Source organism: Ailuropoda melanoleuca, chromosome 16, assembly GCF_002007445.2.
Source record: "Ailuropoda melanoleuca isolate Jingjing chromosome 16, ASM200744v2, whole genome shotgun sequence".
NCBI lineage: Eukaryota > Metazoa > Chordata > Mammalia > Carnivora > Ursidae > Ailuropoda > Ailuropoda melanoleuca.
Genome location: NC_048233.1, coordinates 65,371,324 through 65,379,911, shown reverse-complemented (window position 1 = coordinate 65,379,911; position 8,588 = coordinate 65,371,324).

Below are 8,588 nucleotides of genomic sequence, written 5' to 3'. Positions count from 1 at the left end.
ACAAAGCAGAGGAGGGTGGATGGTGGAGTATGTGTCCACCGCCAGCTTGTCTTTTCCCTCCCTCCACATCAAGAACAGCTCCCAGGGAAGGAGCTGCTACACCCACTCACATCAGGTGTGAATGACTGAGAAGGTACGGTATCAGTGAGAATGGAAAAGAGAATTTTAATGGAAGAAATGTTCCAGACAGAACAGAATGATTGTAAATGGGGAAAGAAAAACTAAAAATGATTTGAGGTTGTGAACTGATGACTTAAAAAGATGATGAATAGAACTATGATCATTTAGGAGAGGCAGTGAGATGATTTTGAATCCACTAATAGCATGACTAAGAGCAATGATAATAATAAAATAATAATAATAAAATGGTGCTAACTGAAAGAAATGATGCCAATAATAATACAATCAGTATTCTCGAGCAATTAATATATGTTAGGCACCTAGTAGATATTTAGTGAATATTTGTTCCTCTGATATACGTGTGTATTCCTTTATTCCTTACAGCAATCCCATAATTATCCCCACTTTGTAGCGGAGAAAACTGAGGCTTGCAATGGTAAAAGTAAACAATCCAAGGTCACATAACTGGTATGTAAGGTGAAATCAAACCCAGGCCATCTGACTCAAGACCCTATTCTTTCAGTCGTTATGACAATAGCTAACATTTCTTTATTTTTTTAAAAGATTTTATATATTTATTCGAGAAAGAGAGAGAGATTGAAAGCACAAGCGAGGGGAGGAGCAGAGGGAGAGGGAGAAGCAGGCTCTGATGCAGGGCTCGATCCTGGGACTCTGGGATCATGACCTGAGCTGAAGGCAGACCCTTAATGGATAGAGCCACCCAGGCGCCCCAAGAGCTAACATGTATTAAGCATCTACTTTGCGACATTACTTTATATACATTCTCTTTAATCCTTAAAAGTCAACAATTAAAAAGGATAGTAGTATTCTCCCTGTTGTACAGATATGCAACTTGAAGCACAGAAAGGGTAAGAGACTTGCCCAGAGTCACACAGCTGGTAAATGGCACAGGTGGCATTCAAACTGCAGTAGGCATAGCTCAAAAACACGCACTCTCTATGATACCATGAGAAAGACAAATGCATCCTAGGACCACGGGATCTACACCCCTTGTCTCCTCGATGAAACTTCACACTTCCAGCTTGGGGACCAAGCCTTACACATTTGGCTGGTGGGAACCTGGCACGTGGCTGCCTGGAAGCAATAGAATTGTGAGGTCTCTGGGAACGTCTGCAAGGAGGAAAAAGCTGGAACTAAAGTGGGAGAATCCCAACCAACGGAGGCATGGAACTCGAGGAGCTGGAACGGTGGAGCGCTTACAGAGCAAGCTCGGGTGCAGACCGTCTGGAGCCCGGTTGCAGTCCTGTAACCCTGTGGAGCGTTGGGCCAAGTGCTCCACCTCTGAGCTCCGATGTCCTCATCTGTAAAATGGGGATTAATAAAGCCAGACCTCACCCTGGGGAGCAGTCTAACGGGGACTGAAGATGAAGCAAAGGGAGGCATTGGGCTCGTTGCCGAGCCTCGAGCAAAAGCGTATTATTGCGTGGCAGCGATGTTGCTAGGATTGCTGTTGCGATGATGATTTCTGCAAGAGAATGTGGAAAGCCAACTGTCTGTGTCTCCGGGGAGGGATTCTGCTGCTTGGATTTCAGGGCGTCCCTGCCCCCTTTGAAGCCTCCACACAGCAGCTGCCTTGCCTTCCAAGTCTCAGGGCAGGACCTCCCCAAACCAGACGGACAGAAGCCAGCTGCTGCTCCAGGGCAAAGGGGGACAAGGAGCGGGGAGGGCGGGGTGATGGGTGGAGGGGGTGGAAGCCAAGGAAGCTTCTCCTAGGCCCTTCCCAGATCCCACCAGCTCCCAAGTGTGGCCCCAGGCCTGGCCCAGGCTGTGCTTTCTGCCCAGACACTTTGCTTGTGTTTCAAGATGTAGCTGACAGCCGGTGGCCTCTGGTTCTGGCTGTTACCACCATGACCAAGGGCAGTGGAGCTGTGGGATCAGGGCTGGCCCCGGAGCAGCTGCTTCCCTCTCCATGCCGCGGGAGAACAGTAGGGGGCAAGAACCCAGGGGCCCCTACAGGCCCTGGGACCCATAGCACAGGGCACTGGCTACCCAGACGGGTTTTCAGGTCTTCTGGACCGTGACCCTTAGCTTGGCAAGCCTAGGGCTAGGGGAGAAGCAACTTCCTCTTAGCAGCTAACATTTTTCAGAGGCTTCTAGAATCTTGTGAGTCCACAAGTGCTGAGTCATGGAGCATGAGGGCTGGCAAAGCCCTTAATCCAACTATCCCGTTTTATAGGTAAAGAAACTGAGGCCCAGAGGGGTGAAGGGATGAGTCTAAGGTGGTTCCATGAGTCAGGGTGGGGCAGGGGCAGGAGCTCTTGCTGCAAACAGCAGCGAGCCTGGGGCTTTTCCATTACTCAAGACCACAGAGCCCGCCCCAGCATTGTTACCTAAAAAGGCTGGATCCCTGAGATCTGGTTGGGACCTGCGACCCCACTCTATGGGCTACATGCCTTCAAAGAGGACTCGCCAAAAACGGATGTTGGGCAAAAGTGATAGCAAACAAAAATGCATTTTGACAAGGAACGTGTTCACACTAGAGTGTGAAATGAAGAGGAAACAGAGTTCCCCAAGCAGAGTTGATCCTCAATCCCGTTTGGGTAAGGAGCTCGCACATGTGCACACGCACAGAGAAAAAGACTGGAAGGATGAGTAAAACAAACTTACTTCTGGGAGACAGGCTTGTGGGTGGTTTTTCTTGGGTCCCTTCTTTTGTCTTACCCATAGTTCCTAAGTTTTCTACTTTGGGAGTGTTTATTTCTGTAACGACTGTTTTAAAAAGACACCAACTAAACAGACAAGCGCCCGTGTTCCCAGTCACCTTCCGTCGGGCAGGCTCGCAGAAGCTCCCAGAACAGACTGCATCCATTGCACAAGGCGTGGTGCTTTCCTTTCCGGTGAGTCCTAAACAAGCTCAGACCGGACACAGGCAGCCCCAGCTGCGGTTCCGTGGCAACCTGGGAGCCGCAGCTTGGGTTCAGGGCACCCCTGGGTCTCTGGGGTTCCTCAGGGAGGAAGGGCCAGACGCCCGACCCCAGCCTCCCAGCTGGCTCCCCTGAGTGTGGCTGGCGGGCTGAGTCAGAGGCCAGCCTGGGGTCTGATGTGTGGAGGATGGGGAAGGGCGGGATGAAGGCCAGAGGGCCCTCTAAGGAACTCTCCTAGTCCCCCGGCCACACCCTTCAAGAAACCTCGTGGTCGTTTCACCTTGCAGGCGTGCACCTCTCACTCACGGTTTCTGCCACTTGCCCCCTATGACGTCCTCAAGACGAAATCGCTTTTCTGGAACATTCCGTGATGCCATGTGGCCCTCCCAAGCCTCTTGCTGAGTACAGCCCTGGGAATGGGGAGACTCGTCCCCAGTGCCACGGAGCTCAGAGAGGGTTTGCTGAGACAGAAGCATGGCCCTGCACCATATACCAAGTCAGGACTACGGTGCCTGCCTGGTGCCCCAGCTGGAACCTGTCTGAACATTGGCTGGTAGACACTGCTTCCCCAAAAGGCCATCATACGTTGAAGGGGCACCTCCATGAGAACCGCGTCTACTGTCCCATAGGGGTGGGTCTTACACCGTCTTCGTGTGGTGGTGGCAAATGCAGAGAGACCCCAGGCCACCAGCTCTGGGGGCATCCTGGAGCAGATGCGCAGAGCACAGGACCTGAATCCCAGCTCTGCTGTCCCATCTGCTGTCACCTGGGCCGGTTATGGACCACCACCCCCGCCCCCGCTCCCTGCCACTCCATCTCCCCATCCCCCGCCAAGCTTCAGTTTCCTCATGTGTAAAACGCGTCTCAGAGGTGCGGGCAGGATGAATTGACTCTAACCTCTGCATCGGGGTTAGCACGTTACTACCCTCGGGTACCAGGCCTGCTGCTTGACTTTGTACAGTGAGAAAGGATTTTTTTTACGTTTCTAAATGGCTGTAAAAAATAAGAAGACTAATATTTCACAATACATGAAAATTGTATGAAATGCAAATTTCAGAGTCCAGAAATAAAGTTTATTGGAACACAACACCCTTCTCTTTACATATTCTTGTGGCTGCCCCTGTGCTGTAAGCCTTGGAGGCGAGTCGTCGAAACAGAGACCAGACAGCCCCCAAAGCCTCAAACGGTTACTAGCTGGCTCTTTACAGAAACAAGTTTGCTGAGCCTCCACCTGATGGTCTGTTGCATGCAGAATGTTAGCAAGTGGGACTCTCCTTTCTCATCATCTTCTTTTCACTCCTCTCCGCCAGTATCGCCATTTGGGGTGGAGGAGAGAGGAGGGGGATCCCTCCTCACTGGGGATCAAGAGGCTCCCCGAAACTGGAAGACCATGTCACAGAGATCAGATCTGCATTCGGCCACCAACTGGCTGTGTGATCTGGGGAAGATCACTTCCTCTCTCCGAGCCTCAGTTTCCCTCACCTGTAAAATGGGGTCCTGGTAACAACGTTTACATAGCACTTGCCGCAGGCCAGGCATCGTTCCGATCATGTCAGTCACTTATTCCATCCTAACAGTTCCCTGAGATGGGTACCATCATCACCCTGCTTGTAAACAAAGAAAGCTGAGGCAACCAGAGGTTGAGTCACCTAAGCTTTCATAGCTGGTCAGAGGTGGGATTCAAACAGCCTCGTCACTTGGCGCTTGAACCACGACTTAAGGGCCCTGCGTGCTTCCTGGGTGTCTGGGGAAATTCCACTGAGATATGGAACCTGATGCTTTTAGCGTTTTATGGCTACGTAAACACTTCATCTTGAAGAAGAGGAAGGGATAACATTTCCAAATCTCTCCTTGATGGTGGCAGAGAGACATTTGGGGGTGACAGCAAGCCCTTCCCAGATGGTCATGTTTCCTAGCTCACTCGGAGTGGGACAGAACCGACCACCCTGCTCCAAAAGCCAAAGTGATGTCTTATTCACATCGGACCTCAGGGGAGCCATGAGGGCTAAACAGGAGTCGCCTGGCTCCTTCAGGAGTTGGGAGCTGGCGGCACGTCTCCCACCTTGGGCAGATCGCTGAGGGACAGCCCCTGTCCGTCAGCCGGGAGCGCTGGGCCTGCCGCTCTGCCCTCCCAGGCTGGATGAGGCCATACCTTTTCCGTGGAAGGCTTTCCAGGCCCGCCCTCTGCTCCCGTTCGCAGCGCTCCTTCCCGCCTCTCCCTCCCACATTCAATTTGGACAAGGATTGAGCGTGAAGGGTTGGGGCAGGCTGTGTCTTGCCTTTCTGTCTAATTGATCCACACGAGGCTGTCCTGCCCAAGCTACAGACAGGCTTTCGTGCGGCAGGGAGGGCGGGGAGCTGGCTCCTCAAACGCGGCTTGTGTGGTAAAGGGTCAAGGGCGGGAGCTCCACGGTCAAATCCCTCCACCACTTCCTGGCTGTGGGGCCTTGAGCAAGTCACTCAGCTTTTCTGTGCCTCTGTCGCCTCGAGAGCAAACTGGGGAGAGTGCCTAGGCCACAGGGTTATTGCGAGCATTTGGTGGGGTGATGGACGCAAAAAGCCTACGGTAGCGCCTGGCATCTATTCAGTGCTCAGCACGTATTATCAACGGCTCATTATTATTTCTCTCCCACCTGGCAGCTACTTAGCTTAAGGCATCTCAAGAGTGTGGCAAAGGCCTTTTCCACGTGCTTCTATGATATCTGCACCCATAAAGTGTCCTTGATCTACCCAGTATGTGTTGAGGGCCTACTAAGTGCCGGGCACTGTTTTAGCCCTGGAGAATGCAAGGATCTCATGGTCAAGGGGAGTCTGACCAGTAGACAGACAGACAAACAGATCCGCATGCTGTACTGAGGGCACTGGAGCGCTTTAAGACTTGTGGGCAGTGGGGAGGGAGCCCCGCGCTCTATGAGTGCGTAGTGGTGGGGGGGGGGCAAGCAAGGGGCAGGGAAGACCCACTAAAGGAGATCAACTTGGACCGGGTCCTGAGTCATACACAGGCCCCAGGAGGAGCAGGAAGACCCCCTCAGGCAGCAGAAACACGGGTGGAAAGACACAGCCCAGCACCCCCTGTCCACACAGCCACCTTCATGAGCTTCCTTAAAGACCCACCAGGGTGCCCAGCTTAGTGCCTAGGCGTGGGTCCATGGGGGAAGCAAGAAAGTTCCTTTCAGCATGTAACATTGAAGCCATGGCTGCCAGGACTGGGCAGGAAGAGGGAAAGCCTGCAAATGCTCCAGTTGGGAGGGAATGAAGTTTGGAAAGTGAAAGTGGGGGAGGAGGGTGGGGCAAGGCCAGGCCTCACTTCTCCAAGGGATGCCTCAGAGTGACTCCACCCTGAACCCAGCGGACAGGCTACTGATGGTCAAGGAGGCCCCAGGAGAGCTAAAAGGCCGACCCTTTAGTAATAAGGCCAACCTTGCCAAACCGCTCACAGACGGAAAGGAACTAACTGGGCTTGACAGAGAAGAAAACAGAACTAGTCCAGGGAGGTGGCATCCCTGCAGATCTTGGCTTGGGAATTTCTTCCTGAAGCCTCTGATCATGGGGGGAATCACCACTGTTTGCTCTTGGAGGAGCTGGAGAGAAGAGGCAGTGGGCCGCATCAGCTCCCCGGTGCTCGCAGGTATGGCTGCTCTGATGCCGGCTGTGCAGCACGTCCTCCCCCCACCTCCCCGCCAAGTGACACTTTAGCAGTGCTGTCCCGGCGGCCGACGCTCTCCACACCCAGGGCAGGACACAGCCCCGGAGAGAAGAGAGCTCTCTCCTGGGAAGCGGAAGCCCTGGGCCCTAGTCCAATCTTCGCCCTTAACCAGCAGCCTGGCCCTGGGCAAATTTCTGTCCTCTCTGGCCTTCTGTTTCTGTATCCAAATCATGAGACCACACACTTGCTTTCCCTTAGAGTTTGCCAGGAGGAATGATGTGAAAACACATTGAAATGCTTAACTGCGAATGACTGTGTTCTCTGACTCCTTCCCTGAGCATGAAGTCCCTGGGGGTGAGGGATTTTTCTGGTTCTCTGCTGCATCCCGACATTGAGTGCACCTAACGTGTTTGGGGGTGGTTCTGCCTGAAATGGCACCACTGAGGCGGAAGTGATTTCAGGCTTCTCCCCAATCTACTCCAGCCTTGTGATCACCTGTAACTGCAAAAGTTACCAGAGGAATCCCTGGGGCAACAACGCAGTGACAAGGAACATGGCTCCCTCTTCCTCCATGTCCACTGCTCCCCCCGGGACAAATTGTTGTAATTGACTTCCCATAGTCACTTTGCCTTCTTCTGGATAGACAGAAGTCCAGTTTAGTCTGAGCTGGCGAAGCCAAAAGCTACATTTCTTACCACCCCTGTATCTAGACTAGCCATGGGACACAGCTGTGGCCAAAAAGATAAGAAGGTGTTGGATTGAGAGTCTGGAAACCATCCAACAGGTTCATCTGGCATTTTGCTATCTTCCCTTCCTCTTCTTACTGCCTGGAATGTAGAATTGCTGTTGGAACTTTAAGAACCATTTTGGAACCATGAGGATATGATCCATAAGCTAAGAATGACTGAGTAAGGCCCTGGTGGCATCGTGGAGCCGCCATATAACCCTGGACCACCTACTTCTAGAAATATAATCTTCCCGGTTATTAAAGCTGCTGTTTTCTTTCCCCTGAAAAGAGGTTAAGGTGGGGGATTGGAGTCTCCTATTTGTAGACAAGCACAATTGTAACCAATACTCCCTTCCTTCCAAAAATTAGGTCAGTGCCACCTTGGGCATCGTCTAAGAACTCCATGGGGGATTTAACACCCTGAGACCCAGTTACTCAGACACAATCCCTGCCAGACTACGAGTTCAGGGAAGGCAGGATCCCCCACTCTGGGTTGATCACTAATGCATCCCCAGAACATGACAGTTTTTGGCAAATGTTAGCTTTTTATATGGTTTTCTTGAATCAGTGAATGAAAGAACACTGTACTGCTGATTCCAGGAGATGTAGCTAACTTGCCTTAGACCTAGGAATCGTTATGCCTGGCCAATTTTGAAACCTCTGTTCATACATCTTCGAAAAAGTCAGCTCTTAAAATGGTTTGCCTAAAATACCGAAAGCTTCGTAAAAAACTCTCCCAGCCTCCCACAGAACCTTGCTTTTCCTAACCACCCACAGCCCCTCGTGGCTGTCCCCAACTTGCCATTATGTGACCCAGAAGGCAGCTCGCACAAAAGCTCTGGCAGATTCCGATGCCAAGTGATTATCACAGCCGAGAAGCAGCACATCCCGCCACGTACAGAGAGCTTGACTGAACGGACATAAATGTGTATACAGAAACCTTCACAGGCATATTTTCAGGCTGCTTTCCTATCTTCAACATCTCAGTTATTTCTAGACTTGTACAGTTACTTTCTTCATGACTTCCGGAAGGTTCTGACAGTCTCTTCCTCCTCTTTCCTTTATTATGACTCTCTCTTCAAAACCTGCTATTTTTACTGTCTCCAAAACATTCACACTTGTTCTGTATCCAAGTTATCCAACTTAAACATCCAACTGTATAACTTCTTCATCTTCCTACTTTTTGAAAAGCATGGGCAGGCCATATATT